The following is a 12,439-nucleotide window of genomic DNA, read 5'->3' on the forward strand; positions in this document are numbered from 1 at the left end:
AACGGCCAGAGCAATTCTTCTCAAAGAGAAAGCAGATCGTGTCATCTGTTGTCCAAGGCTGTGACGCCAACGAGGACGGCAAGCATGCAGGCCGGCAGCCCCAGTCAGGCTGAGGCTACCGTCTAAATTCCACACCCCAAGCCAGGCTCCGCAAGCCACAGCCAGCCGCCAGTCTCTGGGCTCACTTCCTGCCACCCTCCCTCCCTCCCTCCCTCCAGGCCACACTGGGCTCCTGGCTATTATCAGCAAGGGACAGGAAGCTGGGGATGGGGCCAACCTGTGAGTCCAGAATCCCCTTCACCAGTGCCCAGCCAGGCGGCGCCCAGCTCCCTCCACCCTGAGCTCTCCCCACAGAACCTCCCAGCCTGCTGGTCCCATCCCCTTCCCAGCACAGCACTCAGGTCTTTGTAAATTTTAGATTGGAATATAGTTGATTTACAATGATATGTTAATATCAGATGTACAGCAAATGAGTCACTCATACATATACATACATCTATTCTTTTTCAGATTCTTTCCCCGCATAGGTGATTATAGAACATTGAGTAGAGTTCCCTGTCCCCTACAGTACGTAGGTCCTTGTTGGTTATCTATTTTATATACAGCAGTGTGTGTATGTTAACCCCAAACTGCTAATCTATCCCTCCCCCTACTTTTCCTTTAGTAACCAACCATAATTTTGTTTTCTATGTCTGTGCATCTATTTCTGTTTTGTAAATAAGTTCATTTGTATCTCTCTTTTTAACTACACATATAGTGATACCATATGATATTTGTTTTTCTCTGCCTGACAATTCACTTGATATGATAATCTCTAGGTCCATCCATGTTGCTGCAAATGACATTATTTCGTTCTTTTTGGTGGCTGAGTAACATTCCCTTGTATGCGTGTACCACATCTTTCCACCCATTCCTCTGTCAATGGACACTTAGGCTGCTCCCGTGTCTTGGCTACTGTAAATTATGCTGCAGTGAACACTGGGGTGCACGTATCATTTTAATTATGGTTTTCTCTGGCCAGCACTTAGGACTGGAGCTGGGGTTTACGATCCTCATCTCCTCCAGAATGTGAACCCCTGAGGGCAGGAACTACCCTGCTGTGTTTACTCCCCTGTCTCCAGCACCTAGAACAGGACCTGACACATGGCAAATACTTGTGGGATGAGCATGGGAATGAAACGAAACTGCCCTCCATGCAACCAGGGAATCACTGCACTCTCCGCAAGAATACCAGGGCCCTCTCAGCTACTCCCCCCCACCCCCACCCCCGCCCTGCTCCCTGCATTTTAAATCCACCACAAAGATAAACTGAAAACCAAACTCGCTTTTTGGTACACTCCTAGAACACAACACACACATACAGGCCAGCAGCCAGCAGTCCTAATCAGACCACCAAGAATACAGCAAGGCCAGGTGAACACCTCTGTCCACACTCCAAACAAAATGTAACATTGGAAAGAAAAGTCACTCTCAGAACAAGAAAATCTTAATGACTTCAACTTACAATTTTTAAATGAAATTCTGTTTGTCTTTCCTGCCTCACATATTATGAACATACTTTTTAAAGGTTTTTTTCTCTTTTTTTTTTTTCAACAGCAGCATTACCAGGGGCACTAGTGGTAAAGAACTTGCCTGCCAATGCAGGAGACATAAGAGATGCAGGTTCCATCCCTGGGTTGGAAAGATCCCCTGGAGGAGGGCATGGTAACCCACTCCGGTATCCTTGCCTGGAGAATCCCATGGACATGGAAGACTGGTGGGCTACAGTACATGGCGTCACAAAGAGTCAAACATGACTGAAGTGACTTAGCACACACACAGGCATTTCTATCACACCAAATTTCAGATTTGGAAATTTGCGTTTAGAAAATTGACACAAAAAACCATCAAGTTTTCCAACAAAATCTGACCTCTCTAAGCTCTTATTTCATACTAAGATTGACTTTTTTTTTTTGCTTGTATAACGGGATCTTAGTTCCCTGACCAGGGATCAAACTCTGGGACTCAGCAGTGGGAGCGCCGAGTCCTAACCACTGACACCTCCAGGGAATTCCTCCAACAACTTTTCTTAAACAAGTTTTCTATAGGCTGGATAGCTTCACCTATTAATCTCTAAAATGTACTTTCTAACTATCTCCAACCTAAATATTTAAATAAATTCCTTGGTGCTAAGTACTTACATAGCTCATCACAGCATTCAAGGGAATACAAACCAGCTCTTAAATAAACCTTACAGCTAAGGAATTTTGACAATTAATAAAAAATGATTAGTGGATTTTGTTTGCACACTAATATATAAAAAAAAATTCACTGCAGTACTTTTAGCAGATGTTAAAAATTATATTAAAGCACACACATAATCATGTATATTTTGACTACTGCTGGGACAATCCACAGTCAAATGACCACAGCAGTGGCAGGGACCCGAGTGGCTGGGGGTGGAGTGGAATGGGGTTTTCTTATGTGTTTATACCTTTGTGCAGTACGCATGCTCATACTTTCACATCTATAAATACAAATTTCAATGGTATACATTTTAAAATTTTATAACTAAAAGTATAGATTTAACTTTTAAAATGTAATACTATAACACTGTTTAGTAAAACAAACTGCCAGCTTTCAAGCTTTTTTGAACTCTGCCTAATTTGTTCAGCACTGCATCAAAGGAGCCTAAAACAGTGAGCAGCACGACACAGGTAAGTACCTGTCAAGTGAATTAGTCTGCTTCATTCGTCCACCAGATAAATATAAATTTAAAGAATGTTCCTACTCCAATCTAAAAGCGGTTGAGATGCTTTCACAACCTGTAAATTTACGGAGGACTGGATTCACCCATAAGCTGAGAAGTTTCTTGAGGAAGCTGTTACTAGCTAACTGTCTGTCCTTCACCTCCCAGGTCAGAACTGACCTCATGAGCACGCTGCATCTCCAGAGCCATGTGTCATCACTTTCTCAGAGCTGGACCAATTTTCTTTTCACCACTGCCCCCTGCGGAAAGGCCTCTTTTTTTTTTTTTCTCCCTTCCACTTACAGCTTCAATTTTTGTTGAAGATGTCCCTGAATACATTGAGTCTCAGGAACATTCAGACATCAAACAGGACACCACTCAGAGGCAAGGCTCTCCCTGCAAAGCAGGGGTCAGTCCCTGCCTCCACCCCAGCAGAGCGGGCTCACCACCCAGCTCAGCCACTCTCAGCCAATACTTTACGGGCTCTGCTGTGGGTGGCCTGGGAAGGGGACCCTGTCCCTGGAGGGACCCTGCAGGGAGGGCAGCGACTTCTCACACCCAGAAGGAAGGGTACCAGCCAACCTTTGCATTTTCCTTCTCCCTTTCCCCTCAGGGAAACCCTCTGCAAGCAGGTAAAGGAATCTCAGCCTCGGAGAAACCATGGTATCAAAAGACACTGCCCAGACTGCTCCTAACACAACCCAGGTTTTGAAAAATGTAACTCTAGGTGGCACCTTTTGAAGGAATAAAACACACTGGAAATTTAGGAGATATCAAAGAGAGCTAAAACTTGCGACCCCAAGGACTGTAGCCTACCAGGCTCCTCTGTCCATGGGATTTTCCAGGCAAGAGTACTGGAGTGGGTTGCCATTCCCTTCTCCAGAGCACCTTCCCGACCCAGGGATCGAACCGGGGTCTCCACATTGTAGGCAGACGCTTTACCGTCTGAGCCACCACGGAAGTCTCAAAACTTAACTGATCATCATTTCAATTAGGGCACTAAGAGTAGAAAAGTCAGACACCAAGCCAGTTTTCCTTATACTTAGAGGACTGAATGCTAACCACTATTGCTTGTGTAGGGGGGAAAAATAAATAAATAAACGCCCTTATCATTAGTAACAACCCAAACCTGCTGGCTAAAAATATGAACTGCGAACCAAACACGGCGCTGTGGGTCTCGCATATATAAATCGGTATTAGAACACATTTCAGGTTCTCCAGTTTGAACACTGGGACTCCCACCCGTTGTAGCGTCCACAGCCCATATTGACACCTTCCCCCAGACCTGTTCACAGCTCGGTGATTTTCCTACTGCAGATCTGACCACGACAGAATTCACCTCGAGCCCCCAGTCGCCTCAGACTCCCGGCACCCGCGGGAACTTCCCCGCCCCGCGACGCCCGCGGCGAAAAGCATCCCACGCGGACACTGCGCCCTAGAGAGGGGACGCGGGCCGCCCTGGCGCAGCCTCCCCTCCCCGGGGGCGCAGCCTCCCCCTGGGGGTGCCTCTCCCCTCTGCGCAGCGCAGGGCACCCCGCGCGGACACGGCGCTCTCCCGAAGGGGACCCAGGGGCCGTCCCGGGCGCAGCCTGGTCCCAGGAGCAGCCTTCCCTCCCTAGAGCGCAGCGCATCCGGAGCAGAAACGGCACCCCCGGGGAGGAGACAGGGTTGTCCCCGGGGGCGCAGGCTTCCCTCCATCCCGGGTTCGGTGTACACGCGCCGGGGCGCAGCTTCACTCTGGGAACGCAGCCTCCCTCCATCCCGCGGCGCGGCGCGGCGCAGCGCAGCGCATCCCGCGCTTATGCGGCGCCCGGGGAGGAGACGCGGGGCCGTCCTGGGCGAAGCCTACCCTCGCGGGCGGCCGCGGCCCCTCCGGACAGGGCTCGGGGCAGCACGGGTCCCGCTCGAGCCGCATGCCCGGCGCGGCCTCACCACCTGCCCGGCGGCGCTTACATAAACGCGGTCGCGGCGCTGCCCAGCGCTGCCCGGCAGCGTGGTCGGGCCGTGGTGTCCGCCCGCGGTGTCCGAGCCCCGCCGTCCCCCCAGACCCCGCCGCCCTGCCGCCCCCGCCAGCGCGCCTCACCTCAGCCGCGGGCCGCTCAGCTCCGCGCAGCTCAACGCCGGGGCTCGGACAGCGAGTCCGTGGGACTCCGCTCGGGCGCCGGGGGCTGCGGCGCGCTGGCCGTGGCCTGGCGCGGCCCCGAGCGCGCCCCCGAGCGCGCCCCCGAGCGCGGCCAGACAGGCCGCCGCCTCAGCAGTCGCCTCAGCCTCCGCCCTCCGCCCCCAGCACCGGCTCCGCCCTCCCACCGCCCCCGACGCCGGCCGCGCGCACGCCGGGGAGCGACGCCACGACGCAGGAGGGCGCGCGCACGTATGCCGCGGCGAACCCCGCCGGTGGTACGCGGAGGACCGAGGGGACGCGGTGCTAGGGTGGGGGTGGGCTCCAGGGACCCGGGTGGGGCGGGAGAAGCGGGAAACCCGGTGGGGCCCGCACCTCGAGACCCCCGCCCTGAAGCACGAAGCCCTTGATGAGGAGAGCGGGTCCACACAGTCCCTGCGCTGGAGGGCGCGCCGGCAGCGGGACGTGAAGGTGCATCCGGCCTGTGCGGGGTCAGGTCGGGACTAGTTGGGAGGAGGAGGAGGTGGGGTCAAGGCCCCAGGGGCGCCCTGGGTGCGAGCAGAAGCTAGTCCAGGTGAGCGGTTGGGGCTGGTGGTCGGTGGGTTTACTGTGAGGCAGTGAAAGCTTCTTGCAGCCGGGCAGTACGCGGACTCTTGCCTGTATCTACCAAGAACGTTTGCACACCGGACGGCAAGCATTTGAAGAAGTGCCACGTCCCAGAGCGGAATAAGCAACTCGAGGCCGCAGGTCTACTCAACATAAAATAGTTGGGTAGGGAAAACTAGTTCTTGAATGCACGTGGGCCACTGGTGGTCCGCCAGGGCAGCCGGGCAAGCCTGGGGTCTCCATCTGCGCAAGGCCGATGACCTCAAGTCTCCGAGGTCAAGTGTAACTGCCGCCCTCCTCAGCTGTGGGGCCAGGCTGTCTCTGCGGACCTCTGCCTGTTTTCTCCTGTTAAAATGGGGGAGAAAAGTCAAATGTGGGGGAAAAGGCCAGTGCAGCGCTCCAGGATGGTTCCCTCTTGCAGCTATTCCTGGTCATCAGACAAAACTGAGCTGCTCTGAGACTCAGTGACTTGGAGCATAATGTAACCACAGGGGAAAGTGCAGCAGCTGGCCAGTTATCTGCTTCAGGTTGCTATCTGACGGAAAGGAAAACCTGCCTTCGGGGCCAGCCAGCCTCCAGGCAAGGCCAGCGCCCTCCTGAGGGCTAAGTGCCAGCACAGGGTTTGAAGGGGTGCTTGTGAGGGCGTGGAGAAGTCAAGACTCCTGTAATGCCTCCTAGGAGTTCATCCTTAATGAACAAAAACCACCTGAAAACTAAGTGACTTGAAGCATTCCTTTATTTGCTCGTGATTCTGAGGGCCAGCAGGTGGAACGGCTCATCTCTGCTACTTGGGGTGCAGCCCGTATTAACTGGGACTCCCATGGGCCACTCCCCTCCCATGGTTTGTGGGCCGGGACCCCCTGTGGCCCCAGCTGTTGCTTGCCGGGCATGACTCAGTCACCAGCAAGAGAAACAGCCGGCAGAGCTCCGTCACAGGGCTTTTCGGCCCCTGCACGGTGTTTGCTAACATCCCTTTGGCGGAAGTAAGCAAAGGCCCAGCCCGAGCCCGTATGAAGGGGGGATGTGTGTGCCCTGTAGGCCGTGGCCTCCTACCTGTCCTGCAAGGAAACGTGAGCCTCCCTCCTGTCGGAACAGGTGGTATGAACCTCAGCAGCAGGGTTGAGAGCGGTGCCCCCGTGACCACGGCCTGCACGCTGCTTCTGCTGTGAGGCCGACCTCACGACAGCTGTAGAACCTGAGGTCACCCCGACTGTTGTACTCTAACCTCTGCCTCCATCATCTCCAGAGATGGGTTTGTGGTGGAGGTCTCCCGACCTGGGGGCATGACACGCAGAGCTTGCCAGTACAAGTGATCATGGGAGACAGCGACTTTCAGGCACCAGGGCTAAGACGGGTACACCAGACAGGGAGGGTCCTGCAGGTGCCTGGGCGGTCAGGTTCCTTGAGGTGGGATCCCACAGCCCCCTGAGGAAAGCTGGTCCTTGTCCCTTTCACTATCAGTGTCAGACCCATGGCCATCCAGGAAGGGGCCCCGGTCTCCACAGAGGTGCTGGCAGCTGTGATCACACAGCCTTCGGTGCAAAGAGCAGCAACCAGACCCCCACCACCACCCAGACACCATTCTGTTTTTTACCTCCCCTGTGCAAACTGGGAAAGTGAAGGTTGTCCAAGGAAATGTGGGTGATGCCTGGAGATTCGCTTGTAGGGATCTGGCTGTCCCCTCTCTGCCCCAGGAGTTGGGGGATAAGATCCACGTGAGTGCGTGAAGCCTCTGCTGGGAGCACTGGCTGCCTTGTTGCTTCTCACCAGCTGAACCAGACAGCTCGACCTTGCAGCCGAACGAGGACTTTGGTCGCCACATGCAGGACAGAATGGTGCAAAAGGACTTGTCAGGGACTAAGGAGAAAGACCTCGCCTGCTCCAGGGCAGGGGTGTGACTGGTTTCAGCTTGTAGCTGTTTGGGAACAGCTGGAAGGAGGGGTGAGGGGCTCAGGCCAATGGCCAGGAGCTGTTCGGTGAGGTGAGCGTTCACATCCTGACTCTCAGGACTGCTTTCCACAGAATGTTGCACCCCAGGTGTAGAAACCACTGTCTTCTCCAACAATCCAGTGAAGTGTGGCAGTCCTGCAACCCTGAGATGGGGCGGCTGTCAGCCTGGCTTTCGAACCCTCTGTTCTAGCCTGGGGGCCGCCCGTCCTGCTCACATGGGGCGAGCTGGCCTGAGTGACCCAGTCCCTGTCCCCCGCTGGCCAAGCATGGTCCAGGCCAGTCCTGCTGAGACTGCCACCCGGCCACAGTCACAGTTCACTCAGGCCATGCTACACCGCATGGAGTGTTGGTTTCAGTCACTTGATGCTGAGGAAGGACCACCTTTAATTGTTCTTTGGAAGTCACTTTCACTGTCCTCCCTGTGAAACGTGTGTGTGTGTGTGTGTGTGTGTGTGTGTGTGTGTGTGTGTGTGTGTGTGTTAGTAGCTCAGTCTTGTCCCAGTCTTTGCGACCCCATGGACTATAGCCCGCCAGGCTCCTCTGTCCATGGAATTCTCCAGGCAAGAATACTGAGTGGGTACCCATTCCCTGGAGAAAGGATTGTGGTTCCCTTCTCCAGACTGGGGATCAAATCCAGGTTTTCTGCATTGCAGGTGGATTCTTTACTCTCTGAGCCACCAGGGTAGCCCAGATGACAGTCTAAGTTATTGATTTCTTGGTTTCTGAAAATGTCAGGAAGCTAAAACTGCTAAAGAGTGGTAACCAGTATACTGTCTTAAATTTATTTGAGACATATTTTTTTGTCCTTTTTTTTTTTTAAAAGCATGAGAGTAGAGTGATAAAAATCAGATGCGACTAAACCTTCAGCCAGCTCCTCCCAGGATTGGACACCTAGCTTGGCGTCTGCTCAGCTCCTGATGAACCTCCTTTTCTGGGCCCCCAGCCCCCTCCATGAATCCTGCCTGGGCACGAGATGGGCCTGGAGCAGCCTCACCTTTGCCGGGAACACTCACCGCCCACTCCCAGCTCCAGGACCAGAGGAGGAATTCTGACCCAGGGTGGTTACACTAGGAACCTGGGGCTGACACGACTCAGCCAGGGCCCCTCTGTGCACCAAGTCCTGAAATGTTTAAACCCAGAGGCGGTCAAGCTGGTTTTCATCACTTGCCACAAAGCCCTACCAGGAAGGCAGCCTGAGGTGTCACAGGGCGCCAGGCAGGCAGAGGCAGGACACTGAGGACCTTCAGATGGTGTTGCAGTGCCTCGGGCCGTGTGTCCTGTGCACATTGGGAAATGAACTTGCTGTGATATTGTCCATAGTCTGGAGCTGGGGGTGGAGTGGGAGGGAAGGTAGGGGGAGGGCAGGGGTTTTCAGGGCTGTGCCAGCCTGGTGTGGGGCACAGGCTGGGCTGGACAGGTTCACCCCACCCTGCCCCTCACTAGCCTGTGACTCGGACATCATCTGGCTGCTCAGAGCCTGCTCCTCATCCATGACGCCCATGTCACAGGCCAGTCCAAGGCCCCACGTGCAGAGAGGCTCAAGGTCAGGGCATGGCCCCTGCGTGCTGAGGTGTTTTCATCCCAGGAGCCTCAGGTGATCAGAGCAAGCTTCCCCGGGATGCCGCAGCCTCGAGCGGAGCCCCTGAGGGCCAGGAGGCCTTGGGGGTGAGGTTGCCCAGGCAGGGGGGTACTCCATCAGCATGTGATCCAGGAGTCATGCTGACTGGGCCCCCTGAGTCCTCTGCCCTCCCCGGGCCACTAGTGGTCACACCAGAGGCCCACCTGTGAGTCCTGCGGACAGGCCTGTGGCCCGTGTCTGTATTGTCCACAAGCTCAGGATGACTTGTGCATTCATAAAGTGCTGGGATGAGGAATCGAGAACAGACACACATGTGACCTGAAAAGCCTGAGCTAGGTACTGTCTGAACCTTTAAAGAAAAAGCGTGTCCCCACCCCCCCACCCCCCGCCACCCCCAGCCCCAGGTTCTAGCTGAGTAGGGCCTCCCTCTGAGCTTGGAGCTGGCCTGCTCCATCAGCACACAGAGCCTGCCTGGGAGGTCAGTCAGTTCAGTTGCTCAATTGTGTCTGACTCTTTGCAACCCCATGGACTGCAGCATTCCAGGCTTCCCTGTCCATCACCAATTGCTCAGACTCCTCAGATGGAGTCTGTGATACCATCCAACCATCTCATCCGCTGTTGTTCTCTTCTCCTGCCTTCAATCTTTCCCAGCATCAGTGTGTCTTCCAACAAGTCAGTTCTTCCCATCAGGTGGCCAAAGTATGGGAGTTTCAGCTTCAGCACCAATCCCGATGAATATTCAGGACTGATTTCCCTTAGGATTGACTGGTTTGATCTCTTTATAGTCCATGGGACTCTCAAGAGTCTTCTCCAACAGCACAGTTCAAAAGCATCAATTTTTCAGTGCTCAGCTTTCTTTATAGTCCAACTCTCACGTCCATACATGACTACTGGAAAAACCATAGCTTTGACTAGACGGACCTTTGTCGGCAAAGTAATGTCTCTGCTTTTTAATATGCTCTCTAGGTTCATCATAGCTTTTCTTTCAAGGAGCAGGCATCTTTTAATTTCATGACTGCAGTCACCATCTGCAGTGATTTTGGAGCCCAATCAAATCCCTTACAGTGGAAGTGACAAATAGATTCAAGGGATTAAATCTAATAGAGTACCTAAAGAACTATGGATGGAGGTTCATAACATTGTACAGGAGGCAGTGATCAAGACCATTCCCCAAGATAAAGAAATGCAAAAAGGCAAAATGGTTGTCTAAGGAGGCCTTTCAAATAGCTGAGAAAAGAAGAGAAGCTAAAGGCAAGGGAGAAAAGGAAAGTTACATCCATTTGAATGCAGAGTTCCAAAGAACAGCAAGGAGAGAAAGCCTTTCTCAGTCATCAATGCCTGGGAGGAGTGAGATGCAAACCCAAGCCAGGGCATGTTAGGAAGGGGAGGTGGCTGTGAGACACCCACTGGGGTCTGCCCCAGCGCTAACACGTGTTCCCAGGTGCACTGCTGACGGCATCCATCAGGGGCAGCGGAGGGAGTAGGAAGAGGTCAGACGTGCTGGGAGGGGCACTTGGCATGCTTGCTGGACACAGACTTGGTGGAGGGTTGGGTACAGGGTGTGGACAGGGTTGTGACCATGTGTGTTGGAGCAGGTGACCGGGTGATGTGCTTTGCACTGAAGGTAGGGATCTTCCCTCATTGTTCAGTGGGTAAAGAATTTGCCTGAAAGGCAGGAGACCTGGGTTCAATTCCTGGGTCAGGAAGATCCCCTGGAGAAGGAAATGGCAACCCACTCCAGTGTTCTTGCTTGGAGAATCCCGTGGACAGAGGACCCTGGCAGGCTACAGTCCAAGGGGTAGAGTCAGACACGAGTGCGTGACCAAACCACCACCACCACTCAAGGTAGAGCCTGGGAAGAGCTGAGGTCGTTCTGGCTGTGCTGTGTGCAGCCCTAGGAGATGTCCCGGTGGACATCTGTGTTCAGTGGAGGATGGGGATCCAGAAAAGGGAGCTGTGCTGGGGACACACACCTGGGGGTCTGGGAGGTGGAAGCAGTCACCCAGAGAGAGAGGACAGGGAAGAGAACCTGGGCCACCCCTGAAGAGCCTCCACCATCAGCCTGGGGTACAGGGGCGCAGGGAGGCTGAGAACCCGGGAAGCCAAACGGGACGGTGCTTCAAGAAGAAAAGATAGTTCAAATAAAGTGAGGACGGAAAATCTATTGAAGGTCATAGTGACCTTGAAAACTTCAGGAGAGTGCTGGGGACAGAACGGTCTAGAAAGGGGGAACACCCCTCCCACATGAGGGCTGCCTAACCTTGACCCCAAAAGCTAAACAGGATGACTAGCAGGGAAAAGCATGGACCAACTTCACTCATGAACAAAGCCTAAGTAAGTTATCGGAACATGCTAGACAGAACACTTAGCAAACCAAAATCCAGTAATATGTACAATGAAAACAAAGATGTCATAAATAACTTGGGTTTACCCAAGAATATAACTGATCTAACGCTTAAAAATCTATCACTGTAAATCACTGCCTCAGGACTTCAGAGAACCCCTGGATAATCACCACAGCAGGTGCAGAAAAGGTTGTTAATAAAATGAGCAGACTCTGGAAGTTGATGATGGACAGGGAAGCCGGGTGTGCTGCAGTCCATGGGGTCGCATAGAGTCAGACACGACTGAGCAACTAAACTGAACTGAAACCCAGCATCACTCACACCGAGGAAGACAAACTCTCAGAGAACTAGGACTAGACGGGAAACTCCTTAACCTGATGAGGGAACCTACACACAGCAGACCCAGTGGTATGGGTGTTCCCTGGTGGTTCAGAGGCTAAGACGCCACGCTTCCAATGCAGGGGGCCTGAGTTCCATCCCTGGTCAGGGAACTAGATCCCCCATGCCACAGCTAAAAGTCTCACTTGTTGGAACTAAAGATTTCACATGCCACAGCGAAGATTGAAGATCCTGTGTTCTGCAACTAAGACCTGTTGCAGCCAAATAAATAAATCCTAAAAAAAAAAAAAAGTGGTGAAGTGTGAGAAGCATTCTCTTTAAACCAGGGACAAAGCAAGGGTGATGGTTCTTTCCACTGCCGTTCAGCATTGTAATGGAGTGTAAACAATAGCACGGACGTGGCCGAGGAATGAAATGCATAAAGAAAGGAAACAGTCACATGTAATATGATTGCATATATGGAAAAGTAAAAATAATCTACAGTTAAATTATTAGATTTAATAAAATCCAGCACGATTACGAGATATAGAATCAACACACATCCAGAAAGCCAATTTCTGTACATCAGCAATGAGCAACCTGTAATTGAGAAAAATGATCCTGTTTGTAGTCAAGTATGAATTACAAATGAATCTAATGAAAAAGGCTATGATCTTTAAGGAGAAAAATGTTTTTAAAAAATTATTGAAAGAGCAAGTGAATGTAGAGACCTGCCATTTTAACAGATAAAAATAAAAGTATCTCTTTCCCCTAAATCACCTATACAGTAGATG

General features: G+C 52.7%; 1 protein-coding gene across 2 annotated transcripts in view; it reads right to left on the minus strand.

Moving 5' to 3' along the window:
- The window catches only part of ADARB1 (adenosine deaminase RNA specific B1), a 113,903-nt gene extending 108,887 nt beyond the window's left edge, over window positions 1–5,016 (minus strand). Inside the window, exon 1 of one of the 2 annotated variants that reach the window (XM_043874057.1) lies at window positions 4,812–5,016. The gene's annotated coding sequence lies outside the window, so the exon portion shown is untranslated. The remainder of the gene's footprint in view (window positions 1–4,811) is intronic. The other variant, XM_043874058.1, reaches the window with a different exon arrangement.
- Window positions 5,017–12,439: the final 7,423 nt, after the last annotated feature.

The sequence above is a fragment of the Cervus elaphus genome, chromosome 19, assembly GCF_910594005.1.
Source record: "Cervus elaphus chromosome 19, mCerEla1.1, whole genome shotgun sequence".
Lineage (NCBI taxonomy): Eukaryota > Metazoa > Chordata > Mammalia > Artiodactyla > Cervidae > Cervus > Cervus elaphus.